The sequence below is a fragment of the Triturus cristatus genome, chromosome 7 (assembly GCF_964204655.1).
Source record: "Triturus cristatus chromosome 7, aTriCri1.1, whole genome shotgun sequence".
Lineage (NCBI taxonomy): Eukaryota > Metazoa > Chordata > Amphibia > Caudata > Salamandridae > Triturus > Triturus cristatus.
The window spans coordinates 1,255,447,733-1,255,474,594 of record NC_140590.1 but is presented as its reverse complement, the minus strand read 5'-3'; the positions used below and the strand labels follow the sequence as shown (position 1 = coordinate 1,255,474,594).

The following is a 26,862-nucleotide window of genomic DNA, read 5'->3' as shown; positions in this document are numbered from 1 at the left end:
ATTCGAGCCATTTCGTCATCCGCATGAGAACCGAAAAGCGAACTACCCGAGAAAGGCAGATTCAGAATTCTTGCCTGTGCTTCAGGTTTCAGAGCCGTCAGCCTTAGCCAAGAGGATCTTCTGGCTGAAATCCCATGAGCATACGAGTGTGCTGCCAACGTTGCTCCATCCGCTGCTGGGCTTATCACTTGGTTTGAAACTAGGCTGTCCTCGTGCAAGATCTCTTCAAAGTCCTTTCTGTCTTCGGAAGGTACTTTGTCTATAAATCTCTGAAGGGAGTCCCATAGTGATCTGTCGTAGCGACCCAGAAGCGCTGAGGCACTAGCCACTTTCAGACTAGAGGCCGCCGAGCCACATACTCTTCTCACCCAAGAGTCTTGTGATTTACTTTCCTTATCCGGCGGCACTGTGGATGACGAAACCACTGAATGAGTTTTTCTGGCAGCAGCCGTGATCACAGAGTCCGGTGGAGGGTCCGCCTTGAGAAATAGAGGATCCTCAGGAGCCGGACAACATTTCTTAAGAATTCGCACCGGTGCAGATTTGATAGTCGCTGGCGTGAGGAAGATATCCATTACCGGTTTAAGCAACCCAGGGACTAAAGGCAACAGTGGACGAGACACCGCTCTCGCTCATGAAGGGTCTCGAAGATGACAGAGGAGGTGGTTTCTTGAACAGGCATGGGAATGTTCAACTTTGTCGCTCCTCTGCACAACACATCTTGGAAGGTGGTGATGTCGTCCACTGGCGACACTCTAGATGGTGGAGTATCTGAGAGTGTGGGTGAGTAATCCCTTCTGGACGAACGGCTTGACAAGGAGGATGAGGGGGACCTCCGCCGCCTTCTCCCCGATCTGATTGACTCTGTTCTATGAGAGGTGGACCTGGATCGCCTTCTGGGCGAGCGTGAGCGCCTTTGGAATTCTCTTCCTCGAGAATGGGATCTTGCTGTTCGTGAAGGTTGATCCAGAGTCCTTAATCTTGTTAAGGAATCCTTAACTGCCTGAATCATTTAAGTGTTCGGAGGCATTTCCCTGATGGGGCTCTGAAGCAGAGTATGGTCCTTGTCTTGAGACGTATGCTCCACTGGCGGAGCTGGAGAGAGACCCAACACCTCCGGTGATCCGGATCTTGATCTCGAGCCTTCAGATGCTGAAGGTGAGATTGAAATCGGACGAGATGAATCGTGCTCCGATGTGGTATATACCAATCTATGAGGATATTTGCGTCTCGATACTTTCTTGAAAGTCAGACGAATGTGTGACGTTTCCTGGTATCCCACCGCGGGGGACCGTCTCGACGGTGATAGGCCTATCACCGGAGATCTGGACTTCGACGCCGAGTGGATAACTGGCGATGTGTCCTGCCTCGACGTCGAGAGCCTTGTCGTCGACGGAGGACTTGTCCTGGACGGAGGCCTAGAACCCAACGGGGAATCTCGCCTCGATGTCACTTTCTTCTCCGAAGATTTGGAGACCTTAGACGACAGAGGCACCTGCCTCGACGTCGACTCTGACGGAGGCACCTGCCTCGACGTCGACTCTGACGGAGGCACCTGCCTCGACTCCGACGGAGGCACCCGTCTCGACGTCGACTCCGACGGAGGCACGAATGCTCCGACGATGATCTTTGCCTCTACGTCGTCAGCACTTTCGAAGACGATCGCCTTTCTCTTGACGGCGAATCAGGTCTCGACGTCGAGGATCTTCCAGGATCTTTTGACAACGATCTTTGCCTCGACATCAATGTAGATTTCGACGTCGAACGCCTGTGCTCTTCATGCGACGTCGACTTTTCTCTTGGTGTCGATTTCGACGTTGAGCGATGTCTATCCTTTGACGTCGAACGATGTTTTCTTGACGTCGATCGGCGATGAGCCTCCTTCGACGCTGAAGGATGTTTTCTTGACGTCGAAGTTGCTGGCGACGAAAAAATCCGCTTCGCCGCCGGATCGAGCGTCGACGTGGCTCCTCTCCCTTACTTTTTTTTGGAAGCATGACTCCCCCTGGACTCCTCACCTCTCAGCGACGATCCCGCCGGCGTGACGTCAGCGAGGTCACATTGGCCCCACCCCGGCACGCTGACGTCTGTTTTCTTCTTTTCTGCTTGCAACACGGACCTGAATCGTGTTCCTGGCCTGTTTCAGGCCTTCTTTTTACCTTTAGCGTTGACTTTGGTACAGTATGCGAATGCCTTCAGGCTTCAAGACGTGCTCGTCTTGCGCGCACCAGATGTTGGCGACGGATCCTCACCCCATCTGTATGTGGTGTTTGGGGGGAGCACCAGGACTCGACTGACTGCGAGGCGTGTCAGCAAATGAAGCCGAAGTCCCGGCGGGAGCGCCGGATGAAACTCCTTTCGGCACGCATCTCCAGGTCGGCGTCGGCGCCGTGTCCGTCCTCGCGGACGGCTTTAAGAACCTCCGTTTCCGACTTCGTCCTTCTCCCAGGCCGCAAGGGCGTTGCTCACCTGTTGATGTCGCAGTTTGTCCCTGAGGCCCGGTCCCCGGCCTGTTGGGGGTGCGGGTTCTCCGCAGGTGGTGCGGCCCAGCGCGTCGCCACCCTATCTGCAGTTCCCCGGCGCGGGGCTGACCAGAGCCCAGATGGAGGCCTATGCGATGGCCTTGCAGGCCTTTTTGGCTCTTCCTTCTTATCCTGGGACGTCTGCGTATCCCTTGCCGCGTGTGGGGACTTCTGCGGCGTCGCTGGCGGCTCCGGTGCCGTCCGGTTCGGATCTAGGTTTGGAGGATGTGGTGCCGTCGGGGTGCGGCCCTTTGGGGTTCCCTCCTTCGGACCATGGCGCCTCTCCCTCGCCGCAAACCTCTGCCGGGGTCCCTGTGGTGTCGCGGGAGGTTGCCGGGGCTCGGGGTGTGTCCTCGAGTCCCCCTCGGTCCTCTGGGTAGGCAGCGGCCTTGGCCGAGGTGATGCCGCTCAGGCGGCTGCTGGCCCTGGTGGCGTCGCAGGGGCTGGCTAGGGGTCGGGGCGTTTCACCGGGCCCCCCTCGTCCCTCCACGCAGGCGGCTGCCTCGGCACCGTTCTTCAGCTGCCCCGGCTCTGACCCAGCTCCGGTCTCCGCACCACGCGTTGTGGCGGAGGTCGTTTCGGCATCTCCTTCAGCGCCGTTCGACGTTGACCTGACGCTGGTGGTGGACTCTGCGGCGCCCGGCCGACGTAGGGTCGTTGATTAGTCTTCGGATGCCCCCTCTTCTCCAGAGGTTCAGCAGCTGTTTCTTTCATCGTCTCCGGAGACGGGTCGCCGCGTCGTGGCTTTTTCCCCGGCGTCTTCTAAGGACGGCTCTTCGCCGCGCCGCAGTCTTCGCCGGAAGCGCTTCAAGTTCCCCATTCATCGGTCCACCCTCCCCCTTTTCGAGCTTGGCCTTTCCTTCCTCTGGTTGGGCTGGGGGAAGGCCGCCTTAGCTTGCAGCCGTTGCCCACGGAGGAACTGCTTTCCCTGCCGCGAGGCCCTACGGAGGCGAGTGCTGCCTTCGCTTGGGCTGTTTCCATGGCTGCCGGAATCTTGTGCATGGGCGATCTAGCTGCCCATTTCCCCACAGATCATCTGCTTGAGGTTCTCCTCCAGGGTTCTGGTGGACAGGAGCTGTTTCTTCCCTTCGAGGCTGCGCTCCACATTTCTCTTTTGGGGGCCTCGGGCGCCCTGCCACTGTGCCCCAGCCTCTTCTGCACCGCCACCGTCCTGCTCCGCATGATCCTGTCTGTCTTTCCCTCCACCCTTCTACCAAGGGCCCTCTTTTACAGACTGCCTTTACCTCCTTGCCATCGGTGTTGTCTCCCCCCGTCACGGGAAGCCCGTTGGTTAGATTCCTGGGGGCGTAACATCTTCGCCTCCTCCAGTGCTGCTTTGCGGGCCCTTAACACTCTGTGTGTTGGCCAAAGCCACTTCTTGTTTATGGGATTCTTGTTTATGGGAGTCCCTTATGTTTTCCGCTTCTCAGGAGGGTGCCTGCGTTGATCTGTGGCACCATGTGTTGGATGGCCGAGGGCTGGCGGCGTTTATTCTTCGCTCGGCTCTGGACGTTTCGAAGGTGCTGGGTCGTACCATGGCTACTTCGATGGCCCTTCGTCGCCATGCCTGGATAAGGGATAGTGTTTTCCCTGAGAACGGCTGGTTGATCTCCCCTTTGATGGTGCTCTGTTTCACGCCCCTGCGGATTCTGCCATTCAGAGGTTTCTTGCGGGGCTCCCCCTCCTCCTCTCCCCCATCCCCCTCCTCCTCCTCCCCCTCCCCTCAGTGACCTGACAGTCGGTCTGTGTTTTGGGTGGTGTTCTTCTGTTGTTAAGGCGTCCCGCGAGGCCCGGCAGTGTTTTATGCTCCGGCAGCAGTGTCGCGCAGGTGTTAGGCGGCTCCTGGGACGAGATCCGCTATGCCCCCCTGGGAGTTGTAGTCCGGGGCAGTCCGCGACCTGGTAGGTAATGAGCAAGAGTTCAGCAGCCACAATAGAGGTTCATGCAGGGGTCAGGGCAGGGCGGTTTAGATCGCCAAACAAAGAGAAACTCCTGGAAATTGATTAATGCGTCCCGCGTCGCGGGAGGCCCGGCAGTGTTTTATGCTCAGGCAGCAGTGTCGCGCAGGTGTTGCGAGGCTCCTGGGACGAGATCCGCTATGCCCCCCCTGGGAGTTGTAGTCCGGGGCAGTCCGCGACATGGTAGGTAATGAGCAAGGGTTCAGCAGCCACAATAGAGGTCCATGGAGGGGTCAGGGCAGGGCGGTTTAGATCGCCAAATAAAGAGAAACTCCTGGAAATTGATTAAGGCGTCCACCAAAAATCAAACAAGCTATATTCTTGGGACAAATATCGGTCAACAAAACCTCTCCTTTGGAACAGTTCAATTTTAAGAGGTTTTACGCAACCCATCATCTAGTAAAGTGGATGCTATCATGCATCTTTAGCTCCAGTCAGACTTAAAAAGACCTGTGCATCATAGGCATACACATAAAAGTCAACTCCCTTTTGATACAGAGATACAACCAATAGACATACATATGTTAAGTAACGTCATAAGTGCTGTCAACTGAGCTTCTAAAGAGTTCAACCACTCCAGAACAGATGTAAGCCAAGACATTGGAGAAGCATTAATTACAAGAAAATGGTGTGAGCGGCTGCGGAAAGGTCAAGGAGAATTAACACTCCTATCTAGCCTCTGTCAACTGTTCTTTCTTGATGGTCAAGGACAGACATGGCCACCAATTTGGTATTATGACTAGGACAAAAGTAATCTTGAAGTCCTGCCCATTTATTAATTTTCTCACAGAGACATGTAGCTTTTCATGTACATTTATTCCATAACCTTGCCCAGAACTGGCAACAGAGAGATGGGTCAGTAACTGTTGGCTGCTGTAACGGGTTCTTGTCATCTAAAGCATGCCTAAGTTACGTCGTAATATGTTCTGCTTAAAAAGTGTACTGCTGAAATGTGTTGTGGAGCATCTAAAGAAAAATAAACAAAGTTGACAATCAAAGGTAAGACAAAGTAAATATAAATCATTTGTATTCAAAACTGCAAAAGTAATTTCCAATTTTACAACGACATGCCTTAGGTAAAGTGGCGTTGGACTTTAAAGTCCAATGCTTTCCCTACTGTTGCGCGGACTGGAGTAGGAATAGTAAATTATACTGTTTTAAAGTCCAGCGCTCTCCCCCTAAGACAAATAGTTTCAAAGACTTGCATAGTAAAGGAATGCATGTTCTGACCTTGTTGTTAAGGAACGCGTGGCTTAGGCATGCATGGCTGTCTCATGCAACCCTCTTTTAGAGTTCATCACTCATGGGTACTCCCTTTAAAACAATATACATTACCCACCAAAATTCCCCTCTTGGAAAACAGCTTTCCTGGTGACTTTACGTCAGTCAAAATGGCAGGAAAGGTAGCCGCTAGTGGCCTTTTACCAGTTAAAATATTCTTCCAAAGATAAGATGACGGAGGGTTAAAGCCTCTTTTCTACCCAAGGTCATAACAGATTTTCATTTGGTACAGGAAAATTCTTTGTCACCATTCAACTCATTACCTCATCCCTCCATGGCCAAGAAGAGCTAGGTCCAAGAAGACTTCTTAGAAATACAATTTCACACTCATTTAAGAGCTATGCTAAGAGGTATTCCAATCCAGTTGGTCCAGCAGCTACCAGCACAAAATAATTTAAGTAACTGTAACTCTAGTTTTCCAGGTTTAGAATTTTTCATGGATTTACAAGATTGAATCATTTCTCACTGTCGATGGGGGAACCTCCAGTTACATGCACTAACAGTGAATAACATCAACAAGCGACCATAGCATACCCACTTCATTGAAAATGACCCAAACATCAGCAAATGAGGTGGGCGTACTCTGAACTCCATTCTCCCTAGACGACCCCACTCAGATTTTAAAGCAGGAATACATTACTTTTGAAACTCAGAGTGGGAAGGAAAGCGGACCACATGTGAATCCATGAAATATATCAACTGCCTATTCACTGTGGATTCCATGACTAGACAGAAGTGTCTTGCAAATGTGTGGCATCACTTTTAGGTCGCTGCAAAGATGTTATCAGCCAGTGAGACGACAGCATACAGAGCTGGAGTTCTAGTAACACCCCTTGTGGAGTGTATGGAAACTCCTCTTGACTAAGGATAGTAAGCGTTCATGTGGCATCATGTACTTGAAGCTGGTAATCCCCTAGAGATACCTTGTAAGGAAAGGGGTCTTCCCTTCTTGAAATGCCCTGAGAAATCCAGGAACTGATCCAAATGTATGACAGGACACGTCCTAGCCAAGAACAAAGGACACTTTCTAACATCCAAAGATTGCTATGCCTTTTTAACACCAATGGAGTGATTCGGATAGAAAGATAGGAGGACTGCAGCCTTGTTAAGATGGAAGAGGGTGGCACTAGTAAATGTCAAGTATAGGTCTTTCATCTTGAGTGCTGCAGTTCTGGCGGATGTCAGAACCAGATGTTGAGCTATTTACAACAGACCTATTTGAACTCCCTGGTTGCTGGTGTAATTGAACCCTGTGATAATGCTGATTATCACAGGGTTCAATTACACAAAGAATCTTTAGAGGAGGATTACCTTTTTGAAATGCTTAGTAGTTCCCAAAGATCCACTCACACACTCCACATGCTCAAAGGTATGCTGAGGCACGTGGATGACATTTTCAAGGATCCTATTCGGGCATGTATTTTCACCCCCAAGATAGACAAACAGTATAAATCTGCACCTTCAGACCCAGTTTACATCAAGGGCCAGTTACCCTTTGATTCGTTAGTAGTTTCTAATGCCGTAAACGGGCCAATTTTCAAACGTCAGGAGGTGCTCCACCTCCGAACAAAGAATCTAAGTTGATAGACGCCTCTGGGAAAAGAGTAGCCTCCCAAGCTGCAAATGTCTGGCGCATTTCTAACACCCAAGCCCTTTTAGCCAGGTACCATAGGGCACATTTGGACGTAATGGAGCAATTGATCCAATTCCTGCCTGATGAGCACAAGTCCGAAGCTCAAGACCTAATGCAAGAGGGAAACCTCATCTCTAACAATTCCATTAGGTGCGCGTTAGATGGGGCTGAGACTGCGGCTAGAGCCGTCAACACCAGCGTGCTACTTAGAAAGCATGCATGGTTAAGAATATATGGCTTTAAACCAGAAGTTCAAGCTTCTCTTCTTAACATACCATTTGACAAACAGCAGCTCTTTGGTCCTGTTGTAGACGCGTCCTTAGAAAGGATGAACAAGCATTTACAATGCAATGGTCTCGGCAATGTTAAAGTTAGAGCTATTGGCATTGCTCATGACATTATTTTTGTTTATGTTTTTGTTTTTAAAACATTTAACCTCTTCGACGCCGATGACGGAACGGTTCCGTCATGCACGTCGGTTGGGCTATGCTTATGACGGAACCGTTCCGTCATGGCCCCGCCCGCGCTCAGAACTTTCAGCACCGCGCAGGAATCCGCGCAGCGCTGAAGAGGTTAAAGAAACAGCATTGTTATTTACAATGTCAATAGCTTAATCACTCAAATGCGAGACCTATTGCATTTGCACCCACACAGAGCCACCCACCCACACACATACAGAGCCACCCACCCACACACACACAGAGCTTAAAATGGCCCTTACAGTGCAGGGGTATCTGCAAGTGCTATCGACAACTATGTGGCAGTGTGTGCAGATACACTTCAAGACGTGTGCAGATACACTTCAAGGCGTGGGCAAATCACCAGTGAAAATGGACTTCCTCTCTATTCCACCCCGATCTATTCTACTGATCTATTTAAAAGTCTCTCCCTTTCTAGCACCTCAATCGTCTAATCCAAGTGTGAGTTCAATGATTTTTGTGGTCCCGGCCAAGACATATTTCAGCTGCTCTGTGAGACCCTGTTAAAGTTTAAAATATTATTTAGAAATGTTTGACACGGTGGGGGCTTTAATGATCACGGAATAGGTAAAAACAATTGTTCCAAACCGGCCCCCAAAAATGTGTGTTGCCTGGACCCCTCAAAAATCCTCAAGATGTCAGTGTGTGCTCTGCGAGGGCGGGGGGGGGGGGGGGGTAGTCCCTTGCCTTACCGTCAGCCGGCCTGTATGCTAAATGGAGCCAGCAGTAGGGTGACCAGATTAAAAAAAAACAAAAAAGACAACAAAAAACGGTTAATTAAAAAAAATAAAAGAAGGACTAGAATGTTTTCATTAGCGAAGGGGCGCAGAATGACAGCACATAGACCTAGAAACACAGATGAGGCACTACGGAAATAAAGTGCAATTTTTAAACCCACCATCACACCTGTTAATTATATTGCTTTCTGAGAAAAGCGGCAAACTCCTCCTGAATTGGAACGTGCCTCCCTCAGTTTTCAGTACACCCTCTCTGAAAACTGGAACACGAGCCAAATTTGCATGAAGCTGCCGGGGCCGTTGCTGGAAACCCGTTGCTGGAGACCCGGGACTGTCCCGGGAAGTCCGGGACGCCTTGCCACCCTAGCCAGTAGTCTGGAGTGGGCTTATTTTAAAGAGTGAGCAGCGAGCCTCGGCATGAGCCGCGCTGTGGTTGTGTCGCTGCTCGGGCCCCACACCTCAGATGCTAGCGGCGGAAAACACAGACAGTAAAGTAACCCCAAAGGCACGGGCAGCCACAGGAGCCAGCGCAGACGCACAACTGAATACCCAAAGAGAATGCATTCATGAATGAATGAATTACCCTACCGTGCGCTTATGGCGCCGCAGCAGCTTCTCCCAGTGCATGCTGGAACATGCCTGCTGAGACCCCGGAGCTCCAGGCACAGCACCGGCTGCGGACTTCACAGCAGCCAAGTGAGCGCTCACCTGAAACCGGGACTCTCGGAGCCCTGGCTCCACCCAGAGAGGGGCGGTCCTGGCAGGTAAACACCGTGACATCACCAAGGCATGACCATCCGGACGGAGTCTCACAGGAGGGGCTGGCGGAGGGTGACCACATCGCCAGGGAAGCGGATACAGCGGAAGGGCCCTGGGGCACAGAATGTGACTGGCCCAGTCTCTGGATCCAGAGGCGCGCATCACTGCCGGTCCCGGGGCGCGCGGGACCTGGGATACTGCACTGGCACTGCATACAGCGCCTGGGAGTCACCGAGTACAAGCAGTTCTTCATCTTCAAGATTGGTATAACAACACGGGGGAGGAGACCAGAGCAGCAGCCGAACACCGCCGCCTTTCTCCGAGGTCAAGCAGAAATGACTCGGAGAAAGGCAGCGGCGTTTTCGGATTCGGGGCATGTTTTTCTTTCTCTCCTCTTGCCATTGGCTGGAATGTTTACATTCCAGAGGAGAGAAAGAATCGCAAAAAACACGCCCCCGAATCCGAAAAGGATGGGGCTTGTTTGGAGAGACAAACCTCTTCTCCAATGGCTGACCAGCATTTAAGAGGCCAGCCAATGGAGAAGAGGAGAGAAGAGAGGTGGGTTCAAGCCCCTCTTCTCCAAATCATTAAATCTCGCGAGCGAGACTGCACAAGCGCAGCCTTCGCTAGCCGAGACCTAAAAAGGACACAGACATGGCAAAAATTCATGGGAGCCCTACAGTCCCCTTCTGGCCGGGGTTCCTTTCGGTGTTCCTTCTATCGTGGGGGGTCCAGGAATAGCTCCTCAGACACTGCCTCTACACCGTACAAGGGCAACAATCGGCCCTCTTCTTCCAAGGTTTTCTTCAGAGGGGGCTACAGAGGCAACAATAGCAAAGGTAAAGGTAGAGATTCCAACACACGCACCTACCCCTCCAATACCAAACAGTGACTTGCCTACACTCACCCCCCTCCCCCCACAAATCATTTAACATCTGTCGGGGGGCATCTTTCTCGTTTCCTCTACGTCTGGCAATCAACGCCTACAGACAAATGGGTGCTAGGAATTATCCGTTCTGGTTATTGCCTGGAGCTTACCAGCAATCCTCCAAACATTCCTCGACGTTCACACAAAGTGTCCAGACCATTTACACCTCCTCAAACAAGAGGTTCAATCTTTCCTTTTGAAGGGAGCAATGGAGCCTGCACCATTACAATTTCAGGGGTCGGGCGTTTACTCCCTGTACTTTCTCATACCCAAAAAGGACGGTTCTCTCAGATCTATTTTAGACCTCAGAGAATTAAACCTTTACATACAATCAGACCACTTTCACATGTTGACACTTTAGCAAGTGCTCCCAGTGTTACAATAGAGTGACTTTATGTCCACTCTAGACCTAAAAGACTCGTATTTCCACATTCCAATACATCGCGCTCATCGCAATTTTCTCAGATTTGTGGTAGCGAGGCAGCATTACCAATTCAAGGTACTCCCATTCGGAGTCACCACGGCTCCCAGGCTCTCAAAATTTCTGGCAGTAGTCGCTGCTCACCTACGAAGACAACACATTCATGTCTTCCCATACTTGGACGACTGGCTCATCAAAGCCAGTACGTACCCAAAGTGTCTCCGCACACTCACTTAGCACTGCAGTAACTGCACCAACTGGTTTCCACAGTCAATGTGTTGAAATCGCATCTTCAACCTTCCAACTCTCAAAACTATCTAAGAGCCACTTTAGATACTCAAAAAGCTCTGGCTTTCTCTAATGCAGCTAGAATTCGCAATATTTAGGCTCCGATTCTTCAATTTAAGCCCACTCACTCACTAACAGCTCAGGTGTATATGCAGCTGCTGGGAATGATGGCATCGTGCATCCTGATTGTTCCCCATGCCAGGCTTCACATGCGTCTCCTTCAGGAATGCTTAAGTCAGTGGAACCAGTCGCAGGGTCTCTTAACCGATATAGTGTTGGTAAACGGCCGTACTCATCGCTATCTGCTGTGGTGGAACCCACACTATTTGTCAAAAGGACGGCCCATCATAGACCCTGTCCCACAGACAATACTAACAGCAGACGCGTTGCTCACTGGTTGGGGAGCTCATCTCCAGAAACGCACAATTCAAGGCTTGTGGAGTCAAAAGCAAAAAGCTCTCCACATAAATCACCTAGAGCTGCTAGCTGTGTTTCTAGCGCTCAAAGCCTTTCAAATTCACCTTGCAGGCAAAGCTGTCCTAGTTCGCACCGACAACATGACGGCTATGTATTATATACAAAAACAAGGGGTGGACACACACTCTCCAACTGTCACACCTAGCTCAAGACATTTGGAAATGAGCCATACACCACAAGATCTATCTCCTAGCAGAACACCTCCCAAGAGTAAACAATCAGATTGCTGACCTCCTCAGCAGGCAAAGGCAGCAAATCCACGAGTGGGAACTTCACCCTCAAGTTCTCCTCCCGTACTTTCAAAGTTAGGGGTTTCCTCAGATAGATCTTTTCGCCACACAAAAACGCAAAATGCCCAAGCTTCGCCTCCAGGTATCCACACCCGCTCTCCAAAGGCAATGCAGTATGGATTAACTGGTCAGGGATATTTGCCTATGCTTTTCCGCCTCTCTCACTCATTCCATCAGTGGTTCAGAAACTCGGGCAAATATCCCTCACACTGATTTTAGTAGCTCTCACATGGGCCCGGCAAATCCTGGTTCACGACCCTGCTGAAGCTATCAGTAGTTCCACATGAAAAGCTGCATCTCGCATCAAATCTCCTCACACAGAGCTATGGAGAAATAAAACACCCAGATCCCACAGAACTGAACCTAGCGATCTGGCTTATGAAGTCATAGAGTTTGGTTATCTGAATCTTCCACCAGACTGTATGAATATTATTAGAGAGACCAGAAAACATACTACAAGAGCTTGTTACACAGCTAAATGGAAGTGTTTTGTTATTTATTGTAATAATAACATCAAGCCTCTTGATGCTTCCATACATAATATCATATGTTATTTGTTACACTTGCAGCAGTCACAATTAGCTTACACTTCTATCTGTTTACATCTCACTGCGATAGCTGCAAAACAGGCAACACTTATCTCTCTTTCGAGTACAGGTTATTAAAGCTTTTATGGAAGGACTAAAAAGAGTTATACCACTAAGACTTCTACCTGCCCCAGTGTGGAATCTTAACATAGTCCATGTATAAATGTGAACTGCAATTTATCTCCTGGAAAATCGCTTTCCTCATAGCAATCACTTCACTGAGGAGAGTGGGTGAGCTACAGGCGCTAACCATAGGAGAACCTTTCTTCCAGCTTCACAAAGACAGTGATTTTTCGTACCAAACCAAAATTTCTACCTAAAGTAGTTTCTGCCTTTCATATAAACCAATGCAAAAACAGCAGTTGATGGACAGAATGCAGAACAATGTCATACATTCATCCCAGTACAGAGATCTGGGCCTAAATCCATCGTTTTTTTGCTCACCAGGCCATTCCAGTTTGAACCCAGCCATATGCAAATTAGTCTTGGCCCTGTGCCTCATGGGAACAGTCCAGCCCGAACTGCCAAGCCAGGTCCTCCCTGGACTGGAACCAAGCATCCTAGGACCGGTTTTGGGGTTTCACCCCTCTTCAGCCAGGATAGCTTGATTCCAGTGGCATGGAGAGCACGGGACTCACGTCTGAGCATACCCGTCCCACTCGGGGTGACAAATGCAAAAACAACAGTTGATGGACAGAATGCAGAACAATGTCATACATTCATCCCAGTACAGAGATCTGGGCCTAAATCCATCGTTTTTTTGCTCACCAGGCCATTCCAGTTTGAACCCAGCCATATGCAAATCAGTCTTGGCCCTGTGCCTCATGGGAACAGTCCAGCCCGAACTGCCAAGCCAGGTCCTCCCTGGACTGGAACCAAGCATCCTAGGACCGGTTTTGGGGTTTCCCCCCTCTTCAGCCAGGATAGCTTGATTCCAGTGGCATGGAGAGCACGGGACTCACGTCTGAGCATACCCGTCCCACTCGGGGTGACAAATGCAAAAACAACAGTTGATGGACAGAATGCAGAACAATCCGTTGAGTTACCCGTGTTCTTTCCTCAACCGGATTCAGTGGCAAAACAAGCTTTACACACTTGAGATGTCAGAGCCCTCTTATACTACAAAGAAAGAACAAAATTTGGAAAAAACACGTAGTGATAGATTCCTTACCTTAGAATTACCCCCAGGCGTCAGACTGGATCCGGAAAGTTTTCGTCAGCAGTATCCCTGCGCGTCGGTAGGTGTCATCCTGCGGCTCCGCGTGCGTCATTGGCCCCGGGATGACGTAGCTGGAGCTACTTAGACGCGCCCACGCGCGCTGACGTCGGTTCTTGATTTTTCTGCGCCAGTAAGCGCAGATCAGGGAAGATCAAGTACCCCCAGTCACTTTTTGACAGGGTTTTTTTAGGCCTTTTGTCTCAATTTCTTCGATCGATTCCTGGTGTCGTAGGGATGCCCGAATTTAAGAACTGTGTGGACTGTCACCTCACACCGCATGATGTCGGTGACGGACCCACTCCGCTTGTGTCTTGTGACCACGACTCCAAGTTGTGCCCTGACTGCTGGGCCATGGCGCCGAAGACTTTGCGGGAGCGGTCTTAAAAGTTGCTGGAAGTCCGGCAGTCTGCTCAGCTCCGCTCAAGGTCCCGGTCACGTGGGAGGTTGAGGGACCGGTCGCGGAGCAGTCATCATCGTTCCTCTGGATATAAGTCTTCGCACTCTGGGTCAGGTAAGTCGAAGCATTCCAAAAAGAAGTCGAAGAAGCGGCGTCGCTCCTCGATTTCCCCTCGCGCGACGCGGCTGAGGGTGCGGGTGGTGCCACCCCTGCAACTCCGGCGGAGCCTGCGACGTCACCGCCGGCCTACCCACCATTTCCGTGTCTGTCGGCGACGCCTGCTAAGGTGCAAGAGTTTCTTGCTGCCATGGCCCGACTATTTGAGCCGTCTGATCCTGCTGGAGGTACTGCCCTTCCATCCCCCGGTGCCGCAGGACCTACTGGGATCCGGAGGACCTACTGGGATCCGGGATCACTCCCCGGACGACGCCGGTTGACCTTATAACACCTCCACCTACGTCGTTCCCACCGGCATCACCTCCTACGTCGCACCCTCCTTGGGACGACGTCGTCCCCAGTTTCAGCTCCGCTCCGGACACGGTGCCTGATCCGACGCCGATCGGGCCCTTTTTTTCCCTATGTCCGTCCTCCTTATTTTCAGCCTGTTTCACAGACTTCGGAGGAAGGCCAGGACAAGGAGGGGTCTGAGGACCCTTACTCGCAACCGTCTGATTATGACCCGGACTGGGCAGAGGATTTGGGGAATGCCAGTGGTCTTGACACCTCACCTGACCTTGGCATGCTGTCTCCCAATACTGTGGCTATGGAGGAGGGAGCCAGTTACGTAGTGGTTGTACGTAGAGCAGCCGAGGCCCTCCGCCACGAACTCCCTACGGTGGCCGTCAGGATTTTTTTTTTTTTTTTGTTTTTTGTTTTTGAAAAACCTTTATTACAATTTCAGAGAAATACAAGTATGGGCCTACAACCAATAGGCCGGCCGCTAAAATGCAGTGTGACCCTAGGTACAACTGGAACATTCACGTCGATGAAGCCATAAAAGGGGGTCACTGGAGTGTAAATCCTTGCCGTCGGCCGCAGTTGCAGTCCATGAACAAACAAAGGTTTCATATTTTTAAGAAACGAAAAACAAAAAACACACAAGGCAAGGAATTTTAGAGCAGTAGCATGTGCCCATCGTATCGAGGGAGTAAACCAACCCGGGTAAACAGAGGGGGAGGGGGGCAAGGCCGAAGAAACCAAAGTCGCATGTCGCAGGAGCGTACAGGAATGCGCGGGCTAGGGCGACAGCGCGGCATCTATCTCACGCGTCTGAGGCGGGGCACATATATCCCCGCGATAGGAGTTCCAAGGACCCCACACCTTACTCCACTTGCCAGGCTTGCCTCTCGCCACGTACACCGTTTTCTCTCTGAACATACACCAGTCCATGTGTTCTTTCCACTCGCTGACCGTGGGCGGCCTCTGGCAGCCCCACAATTGTGCAATGTCACGCTTCGCTACCATATAGCCCAGAGTCACCCACTGCGTCTGCGTCGCATTGTAATCAGTAGGCTCCCAGACATTCAACAGACATCGCCGCGCCTCCGGCAACAAGGCCACATGCGTGACTTCTTCTAACACAGCATGCACTCTGCTCCAAAACCGAGTCACCTCCGGACATTCCCACAGGATATGGAGGAAACTCCCCAGTAGCCCACAGCCTCGCTTACACAACCCATCCACCGAATATCCCATACACATCAAACCAGGCCCCGTGACGTACACTCTGTGGAGTATTTTAAGCTGGACGAACCGCAATCGGGCCGGGATAGCCACCTCTTTCGGGGAGGCCACCGCTGACACCCAATCCTCATCGTCCAGCTCCAAACCGTCGGCAATCCAAGTCTCCCGCAATGCGGCCAGCAAACCCACCCGATCATTAATAAGCTTCTTGTAAATCAGCGAAATGGTGCTATCCGGCACATGGCCGTCCAAGACCCTGTCCTCCAACGGGGAATTCTCCGGAATAGCCGCCGCGTCCGGAAACACGGAGCACAGGGCATGATGAACCGGAGCATACCGATAGTATTCCCTATCATTCAACTGATATTCAGTTTTCAGCATGTCGAACGTCTTGAATTTCCCTTTCGTCCAGAGATCCCCTACCGTGCTGATACCAATCGTATCCCACTTCTCAAAGCCTTTCGTAGTATACAGATAGCCCAAGCGCTGAGATGTATACAGTGGTGTAGCCCGAGTCAAGCGATCCCTCCACCCCATCGCCGCATTTGCTGCATGCCACACCTGTACCGCGACCCGCGTCGGGCCCGTCAACCGCGCATCGAGGGACCCAGAGTATAATGCTCGATTATAGTCACCGCCCGGCAATAGCAATTTGTCCATCTCAAAAGCCGGGTTCAAAGCAGGGCCATACATCCCGTGATTGACGGCAGCCAACTGGGAGGCCCAGTAGTATCGCTTAATGTCCGGGAGGGCGACCCCCCCCATCGTACCATGGCAGGGTTAGTTTGGCAAGAGCAATCCGCGGCCGCCCATCCCAAAACAATCGACGCTGGAGACACTCCACCTCCCGAAAATAACGGGCCGGCACCAGGTCCATGGTGTTCTGTAGGGCGTACAAAAAGCGTGGCAGCGACATCATTTTGAACAACGCTGCCCGGCCAAGTGGCGAAAGCGGCAGCCGCCGCCAACCCGCCACATCCGCCCTTAGGCGCTGGAGGGGGGGCGGAGAAGATTCCGTTCGTAGCGGGCCACTGGGTCCAGTGTTATAAAAATACCCAAATAAGTGAATCCCGACGTCGCAATCTGGATAGGGCACCCCCGCGGAAGGGGGGGGGCCTCCCCGGAAAGAACGTACACACAGGACTTAGCCCAGTTGATGACCAATCCGGAGTTGCGACCAAAGGAGCTCAAAACGTCCACCAACACGATGAGCGATTCGCACGGCGATGCAAGATACAAAAGTATATCGTCCGCGTATAGGGAGACCCGGTCCTCGTATTCCGGCGTCCATCTAAGACCACGCATCGAGGGTTCCCATCGCAACCACTCCGCAAGGGGCTCCAAACAAAGCGCAAATAGGAGAGGCGACAGCGGACAACCCTGTCGGGTGCCCCTGCCCAAGATAAAGGGAGCCGATACCCGTCCGTTGACCACTACCTGTGCCAGCGGATTGTCATAGAGCAATTTCACCCAACCGATGAACCCCGGGCCAAAACCAAACTTCGCTAATGCTGCCCAGATGTATGGCCATTCCAGGGTATCAAACGCCATGGTAGCGTCCAAGGACACCAAGATGGCCGGTTCACGAAGGAATGGTGCGCGAGCAAGGACGCCATGCAACCGCCGCAGGTTCAAAGCGGTATTGCGATGGGGTATAAAGCCGGATTGATCCTGATGAACCAGGTCGCCCACAACCCGGATCAGACGATTGGCCAGTACCTTGGCGAGGATTTTAGGTTCCGCGTTTAACAAGGAGATGGGCCTGTAAGAAGCACATCGATCACGGGGCTTCCCCTCCTTATGGATAACAACAATGGTAGCGAGACGTTGGTCAGAGGGGAGAGAGCCTGCCGCCCTAGCCTCAAGGAACATGTCCCTGAGATAAGGCGCAATAACATCTGGGCGCAACTTGTATAATTCAATGGGGAGTCCGTTAGGACCCATGGCCTTGCCCGATGCAATCGAGCGGATGGCCAAAGCAATCTCATCTGACGACAGGGCCGCATCCATCACTACTTTATCCTCATCGGACAAGGAGGGCAGAGCTACGTCCCGAAGCAGCAGTCGAGAGTCTTCCTCCGAGCGTTCCGAGACCGGAGAGTAGACCCCGTGAAAATACTCCGCAAAGCAATCAACTATATCACCGGGGTCCGTCACACGCACACCGTCCACCCTCTCAACCTCCGGTACCACTCGACTCGCTCTCTTCTTCTTATCCAACCAAGCAATCAATTTCCCGGCCTTATCACCCATATCATACAAACGTCCCTGTTGCTCCCTGCTCACACTCCTAGCAGATTCAGTAACCAGCGCCTTGTAGTCGGCCTGCTTGAGCTCCAAGATATGCAATCTGTCATCCGTTACACCTTGCTCCAACTCACTCTCCAACTCAGTAATCTCATTTTCTAGCCGAACAACCTCCTGCGCAGCGCATTTTTTGGTTTGGTGGAGGAAATGAGAGATAGGGCCTGTCCCCTGAGCACCGTTTTAAAGGCCTCCCAAAGGGAGATGGCGGAAGACACCGACCCCACGTTGTCCTTGAAGTAGTGTTCCAGAGACTTGACCAAGTCTGCACGAATCGTGGGGTTCCGTAGGTACCAGGGGTTGATCGGCGCCACCCTCCCCTCCGCCCCCAGGGCGATATCCAGGTGCAACAAAAGGGGGGAGTGATCTGAAATACCGCGTGCCAAGTGTCTCACCTCCCCGATCATCCCAGCTTGGGCCGCAGGAACTAGCATATAGTCAAGCCTCGAAAGACTACCATGGGCCCCAGAATGGAAGGTATACTGCGCCTGTCCAGGGTGTTTCAACCGCCAGCAATCTATCAGTCCCAGGGCATCCAGAAAACCCCCCAACCAACTCTGGGCCCGAGGGAGGTCCCTAGGGGGTATTGATCCTCAACTCCGGAAACAACAGCGTTAAAATCCCCCCCCCAGGACCACCACATCCCCCGGGAGCCCTAGCAGCAGACGTCCCAAATCAGCATAGGTGGCCGTCTGCAGGCCCGGCGGGACGTAGACCGTGACCAGCGTAACCAATCTACCCTCCCACCTCCCCACCAGCGCAGCGTAGCGCCCTCTGTCGTCGTGGATCACCTCATCCACCACTAACGGGAGAGAGGTCCTGACCAAAATGCCCACTCCCCTCGAGCCAGAAGTGAAGCCAGAATGGGCCAGAAGGCGATACCCTCGTCTGTTCATGGCATGGAAAGAGTTCCCTATGAGGTGTGTTTCCTGCAGGAACACAATGTCTGGCGAGATACGTTTCAGAAACTGCAGGACTACCCCCCGCTTTATCCTGTCCCCTAGCCCATTCACATTCCAGGAAAGAAGTTTCAGCCCCCTACCCCCCATCCCTCCCAGCACAGAACATCCCCCTCCCGGGTGGCACAATCATAGTAGAACAGCATGAAATATTATCCCGCCTTGTGAAACAAACAAACAATCCCCAACCCCGTCCCATCAACCCCAACAAAACTCCCACCTCCCTGCACCCCTGCGTGAGCCCAAACAGCCCCCCCAACCTGCAGTGTGCCTGTCGCCCCATTATAAAATTCACTACAAGAAGGACAAAAAAAGAACCCCAGAAGGAGGAAAGGGCCCCAGCAAGCCCCCCGCAACCTCCAAACACCACGGGGCAAAGTGTCAACAACTGGAGTCCGGTGCAGCCACAGGCGCAAAACGTTACCAAAGCAGTCCAGCGCCAGAATCACAGTTCCATTCCTACTCCGGCGAACCTTCTCCGCTCTCCGTCATCCGCCCCTCCGGCTCCCGACTCTTGGGCAGGGCATCCAGCTACTCTCCCACCGCCTCCGGCCGGTCGAAGAAGTGTGAGCGACCATCTAGCTCGACTCGCAGCCTAGCCGGGAAGAGCATCGCATACTTAAAGTCCATGTCTCTCAAGCGCCGTTTGATGGCCGAGAAACCCATCCGTTGCTTTTGAACCGCTTGCGTTAAGTCTGGGTAAAAGCTAACATTAGAGTTCTCAAAGCGTAATGGCCCCGCCACCCTCGACGCCTGCAGGATAGCGTCTCTATCCCGAAAATTAAAAAGTCGGGCAATGATCGGCCGCGGGGGGGCACCCACCTTAGGCGCACCCCCTGGAACCCTGTGGGCCCGTTCCACGGCGAAGAATTTGCTCAGCCCTTTGGGTGCTAGATGAGTCACCACTAGATCCTCCACAAAGAGGTCCACAGCAGATTCCTCCGATCGTTCGGGCACGCCGATAATGCGGACGTTGTTCCGCCTGGCCCTGCCTTCAGAGTCCTCGAGGCGACGCTCGGTCAAATCGCTGGCGAGCTGCAGCCTCCGCACCGTCGTCTGCAAAGCGGCCACATCCACCGTTAGGCTCGACGTCGCTTGGGCCAACGAGTCGACCCGGTCATTGGTTTTCGACAGGTCTGCTCTGACCAAGGTGACATCGATCAGCACCGAGTCCAACTTGTTGGCCAGAGTATCCAGTTGCTGGTTCACGGTCACCTTCATCTCCTCGATGGCCCCCATGACATCCAGCAGAGTCAATTCGGGTGATGCGCCCGAGGCCTCCTTGGGCGGCTCAGGCGATTTACGTGATCCACTAGGGGATCCCTTTGGCTGAGCATAGCGGTCCATATTGTTGGCCTGAGAATAGGCTCCCCTCCGGGTAGATTTGGGTTTTAGCTTGTCGCCATCCACTCTTGTCGTCATCGTTGGCGATCAGCAAGGTCAGCACCCTCCAGCACCCGGAGGAAGGCCCGGGGATCCGGGCCGCTAGCTGATGTCCAGGCTTGGCACTCCGCACTCGGTGCAGCTCTCCCGATGTCTCCTCAACAGTTTCGGTCGGTCAACTCGAAACCGAAAGTGAAAGTACGAGTTCCAGGGCAGGCCCAGCCTGGCATGCCGCTGTTGTTCACTTTGCAGCCGGGCACCTCACCAACCCGAGTCCGGGACCAAAGCCGGAGAAGGCCGCAAACTTCAGGTCGCCATAAAACCAGGTTCCCGGAGTCCAATTTCGATTTGGAAAACGAGTGGCACCTTAGCGTAAGATCATAGACAAAAGCCCGTCGAAAAGATCAGGATTATGACAGGATAGACGTGGGAGGTTGCGGAGGCCCTCGGGAGCCACAAGCCTACGCGGCCATCTTGGTTGCGCGCTAGGCTCCTCCTCCTCGGCCGTCAGGATTAACGTCCTGACAGAAGTGCTTCAGCCAGCAGCCACCTCTTCGGAGCCCTGGCTGCCTTTTAATGACGCACTTTCTGACGTCCTTTTGGGCACTTGGTCCAGGCCCAACACAGGGGCTCCTGTGGACAGGAAAGTGGCCCGCCGCTATCGCCTGGCTCCGGGCGACCCCCTCTTTCTCTCCCAACACCCCACTCCCGAGAGCTTGGTTGTCCAAGCCTCTGCTTCCCAGAGCGCGTTGCCTTCCGCACCTCCGGATAGGGAATCCAAGAAGCTGGAGCAGCTTGGCAAGAAGCGGTTTTCCTCTACCAGCTTAGGGATGCGGTCGGTGAACACTTCATGCCTCTTGGGCCGTTATTCCCTCTCTCCGTGGGATATGGTTGCGCAGGTGCTGCCTAACTGTTCGGAGGAGGCACAGACAGTACTCTCCCAAGCTATAGCAGCTGGCAGAGACGCAGCAAAGTTCACTATTCGTTGTGGGCTGGATACCACCAACTTGCTCGGCAGGGCGATTTCCACAACGGTGGCGCTTTGGCGCCATGCCTGGCTGAGTACAACTGGCTTTTCAGGGGATGTCCAGAACACCTTGATGGACATGCCCTTTGATGGCATTCGCCTTTTTGGCAATAAGGCGTATAGTGCGTTGGAGCGTTTTAAGGACTCTGGCTATGACCAAGTCCTTGGGCCTGTCGGCCACTCGCCCTCCTCCGCCTTCCCCTTTTCGTTCCTTTTGTGGCCACGGAAGGGGTGCCCCAACACGTTAGTTCCAGAGCCACAGGCCCGCGCAGCAACACCCTCAGAGCAGCCGCGGATGTGGGAACCGTCGAGGCGGTTCTGGGGGCCAGCTGGCGGGTCAGTCCACCTCCACCCCCGCAACATCCACTGCAATGCCTTCCTAGTCTGACCTTTCAGGCCCATCAAACGCCAGTGGGCGACAGAATTCGCCATCATCTCCCTCACTGGTGCAACATCACATCGGACAAGTGGGTGCTGCAAATTGTCCAAAGGGGCTATTCCCTCCCCTTCGAGACTTCCCCTCCAGCCATGCCACCTCAGTACCACCGCATGTCGGGGGTCCATCTTGCGATTCTTCAACAGGAAGTCAAGGCCCTCTTGGCCAAGGGAGCCATCAAGCGCATTTCAACGCCAGAAGTAGGTTGTGGTTGCTATTCCCACTACTTTCTGGTCCCAAAGAAGGACAAGGGCCTGCGTCCTATCTTAGACCTTCGGAACGTCAATCACTTCCTCCGGAAGGAGAAGTTCAAGATGCTCACACTTGCTCAGGTCTTGTCTGCCCTAGACCAGCAAGACTGGATGGTAGCATTGGACTTGCAGGACGCTTACTTTCATATCCCCGTCCTGCCGGCCCACCGACGTTACCTGCGGTTCACGGTAGGTCCCGAGCACTTACAGTTCACCGTGCTCCCCTTCGGCCTTACCAGCGCCCCTCAGGTGTTAACAAGAGTGATGGCGGTGGTCGCAGCTCATCTGCGCAGATCAGGGGATCCAGTCTTCTTCTATCTCGATGACTGGTCGTTGAAGGCGGGCTCGCCCCAGGCAGTCGTCTTCCCACCTCCAGACTACGGCTGACCTCCTGCATTTGCTGGGGTTCTCCATCAGCGTGCCGAAGTCGCACCTGATTCCCTCTCAGAAGCTCTTCTTCATCGGAGCGGTTCTGGACTCTGCGCAGTTTCTGGTTTATCCTCCCAAAAAGCGAGTCTGGGATATTCAGGCAATGATTCTGATCTTTCCGCCTTTATCTCGGGTTTCGGTCAGGATGACCCCTTGGCTACTTGGCCTGATGGTCTCCTGCATCCTGTTAGTGAATCTTGCCAGATGGCATATGTGGGCTCTGCAGTGGGACCTGACGTTCCAGTGGGCACAGCATCAGGGCAACCAGTCCGATCACGTACAGATCTCGGAGGGAGCTGCACGACAATTGCAGTGGTGGCTCATGAATCGTGATTGGGTCAATGGCAGATCCCTCTCCCATCCCCAACCGGAACACAGTTGTGACTGATGCGTCCCTTCTGGGATGGGGCGGCCACCTGGGAGAGGCGGAGATCAGAGGACTCTGGTCTCCGGCGGAGTCGCGGCTCCATATCAACCTTCTGGAGCTTCGGGCGATCCGACTTGCACTGAAGGCATTCCTTCCCTCTGTCAAGGGGAGAGTAGTTCAGGTGTTCACAGACAACACCACCGCCATGTGGTACTGCAACAAACAGGGTGGGGTGGGGATGTGGACCCTATGTCAGGAGGCTCAGCAACTCTGGACATGGCTGGAGCACCAGGGTATTTCCCTGGTGGTTCAACACCTGGCAGGTTCTCTGAACGCCAGGGCGGACAAACTCAGCCGCCGGTACATGATGGATCACGAATGGCGTCTGAACTCTGACGTGGCGCAAGGTCTCTTTCAGCAATGGGGAGAGCCTTGGTTAGATCTATTCGCCACCGTAGAGAACGCGCGATGTCATCAGTTCTGCACGTTGGAATTTCCAAGGGGGCACTCGCTAGGCGACGCTTTTCGTCGCAAGTGGAATTGCGGTCTACTATATTCCTTTCCGTCTATATCACTTCTACCCAGAGTGCTGAAGAAGATCAAGCGCGACTGGGCCCAAGTCATTCTTGTGGCTCCGGACTGCGCTCGAAGAGTATGGTATCCCGAGCTACTCAGCATGGCTATCGATCCCCTGATCTGACTGCTTCTTCTGAAGGATCTTCTGTCGCAGCAGCAGGGGACGGTCCTCCACCCGAACCTGCCCAGCCTCCACTTCCTTGCTTGGAGATTGAGCGGCAGCAGTAGACGTCCTTTGACCTGCCTCCCGAAGTTTGTGATGTAATATTGGTAGCTAGGCGTCCCTCCACTAAGACGTTAAATGCCTGCAGGTGGAATAAGTTTGTGGCATGGTGCACATCAAAGGCTGTGGATCCCCTTTCTGCTCCTCTTTCAGAGGTCCTTCTATTCCTCGTTTCTTTGGCCCAGCAGGGCTCTGCTCTGGGCTCTATCAAGGGCTATCTTTCGGCCATTTCAGCCTTTTTACGGCTTCCAGATCAACCTTCCCTTTTCAAATCCCCAGTTGTAAATAGATTCTTGAAAGGCATTACTCACCTTTTCCCTCCTTGAATCTGGTTCTAACATATCTAATGTGTGCTCCCTTTGAGCCACTTCACAACTGTCCTCTTTGTCTTCTCACTTTAAAGACAGCTTTCCTGGTGGCCATCACCTCTGCCAGAAGAGTGAGTGAGCTCCAGGCTCTTTCTTCTAAACCTCCTTTTCTCTCTGTCCATCCGGAAAAAGTGGTTCTAAGGACTCGTCGATCTTTCTGCCAAAGGTTGTCACCGCCTTTCATATCGGGGTTGACCATCACTTTGCCCACCTTCTTTCCGCCTCCGCATCCCTCTAAAGAGGAAGAGAGGCTCCCCCGTCTGGACCCAAAACGTGCTCTCTCATTCTACCTGAGCCGCACACAACAGTTCCGGGTGGATGACCAGCACTTTGTTGGCTACGTGGGCGCCAAGAAAGGTCGGTCCATGCACAAGCGGACCATCTCTCGGTGGGTCGTTCTGTGCATAAAGGCTTGTTATTCTTTGGCTAAAAAGCCTCCGGTGGGGCTGCGTGCCCATTCTACCAGGGCGACGGCAGCTACTACTGCTTTGGGACATGGAGTTCCCTTGCATGACATCTGTCAGGCAGCTACATGGGCCTCGCTGCATACATTATCACTACTAATGTTTCTTACAGGTATACCGTTATTGAAGGCAAGATACTTGTGCGTCATTCCGTAAGACTAAACAACTTCTTGTTGCTTTTTCTCCACCTCACAAGGGCAATCCTATTTCGAAATCAGGTATTGCCAGGTGGATTGTTAAATGTGTTCAGACTTGTTATGCAAAGGCAAAGAGAACTTTAACAATACTCCCTAGAGCGCATTTCCTTCGCAAAAAAGGGTCTATAATGGCTTTCTTAGGAAACAATCCCATAGTTGACATTTGTAAGGCTGCTACACCACACACATTCACCAAGCACTATTGTGTAGATGTGTTAGCAAGACAACAAGCTAATGTAGGCCAGGCAGAACACTCTTTCAGACAACTGCATTGGCTACAGGTTAGCCAACGCTTTGGGAGAATACTGCTGCATAGTGTATGTAAAGCATGTGATCTACAGCTCACTTGTCTCGAACGGATAATGTTACTTACCCAGTAACCATCTGTTCTTGGCATGTAGAGCTGTAGATTCACATACGCCCACCCGCCTCCCCGGGTTCCTATACCTGTTGCACTTCTCTCTTACTTTATATACATATGCATGGACATCTCTATTCTACTAACTCCATTCTCACCCTCTGCGGGAAAACAAACTTACAATGGAGTCGATGCCCATGCGCACTTTCACCGAAAGTAGGAGTCACCTACCTCGTGCCTGGAAAGACTTCTTATAAGAAAAACAACTTGCAAATATCCGGACCCAACACTAGTTGCCCTCTTGGATCCTGCCATATATGCATTGGAGAAATGCTCCTTGATTTACAACATAAATGCATTCCCCACAGCTCCCTCCGATGGACTCTGGCTAGTAAAATATTTGCTTTTGGCAGTCTGGTCCTCCATATTGTTAATACCGCCAGCATCCTAGGATGATACGTTCATGGTGTGTTGGAATTGTCAAAACCAGCAGTGATCCTCCTGCCAGACAACATGAAAAGCTGTTTACACACCTGTCAAATGGCACATTGAATACATCCAAACAAGTGTTGAAGAGCATACATACAAGTGTGGCCTGGACTCTGAGGGCACCATTGCTTACCCCAAGATCACAGCAGTTACCCTGAGTGGGAACAGTTTATGACATTCCACGGGCTTCCCTTGACCCCACTAATGCACATGTTCTTTGATGGCTAGCTGGTCTTTGGAGAGAAAGCAGACTCCTACGTGCAGCGCTTCAAAGAGCTATGCCTCACATGTTGGGCCTAGCTTCCCCAGTGTGACAATTCCACCAACAATAAAGGAGGTTTTTGAGCTACTACAGGGCAGTACAGTTCTATTAAAAGGAAACTGTTTCAACCTGTACAGACACCATAACCGCTATACCGCTGCTTTTGGGGCAGGGGTAGGTTATGACAGCAGTTGCACAGATGCAATCTGTGCTAGCCTCTTCTGGTTATGCTGCCTGAAAACATTGGACTCATCGCCTCACACAATCTTATTCCAGTGGGGTTTGGACTCTTTCATTTATTTACCCATTTAGAAGTGATCGCGGAGTCATGTAGCAAATCTGAAAGGGTAATGCCCTACCCTCCATTTCCTTTTCTCTGGAGCACGCTCCTTACACCAAGAGATGATCTCCAGTGCATGTATGTATTTTGCAGGCAAACCTCCTTGCCGAATTAAGGGACAATAGAGGTGCTTCTTCTCAAAGAAAGGGGCATGGGATTCAGTTTCTTTTAGTTTTGGGTTTCCAAGTAGGACAAAGTTTGGATTCCCATCCTGGATCTTGGTCTTCTGAATTTGTTTTTTTGGCAGGACTAGGAACTTTCGAGATGCTGTCCTTGAGCCAAGTCTTAACGGCTCTGAATGATGCATATTGGTTGGCGTCATTGGCTCTTTAGGGTGACTCCTTCCATCTTCCAATATTTCCTGCTCACAGACATTATCTAAATTTGAGGTGGATACTAATACTACCATTTCCCAATTCAGTCATACAATTCATGCATCTTTATAAAAAGTGCTGATGGTTGTGTCAGCCTCACTGTGATAGTCTATGGACTTTCATAGTTGAATGACTGGCAGGTGAAAGTGAAGTACATGGTGCTGGTCGGGAAGCACCTTCAGCAGGCGCTGACACTCTTCCATGACTTGAGGTTCAATTTTGAAATTCCCATCTCTCATCTACACAGAGGCCGGCCTTCATAGGGAAGGTGCAGCACCCGATCTAAATAAAAGCCTGTCCTCCGCATCAGAGTATCACAGATATTTAGAAAATTATTCCAAGGTTTCTGATTCAGGCTCTGGTCCTGGTTCTGTAGTTCTTAAGCTTGCTTGGCTT

General features: G+C 52.1%; 1 protein-coding gene across 4 annotated transcripts in view; it reads left to right on the top strand.

The window, feature by feature from the left end:
• SETD1A (SET domain containing 1A, histone lysine methyltransferase) overlaps nucleotides 1-26,862 on the top strand; it is a 1,055,844-nt gene that overhangs the window by 290,305 nt on the left and 738,677 nt on the right. The window lies entirely within an intron of this gene.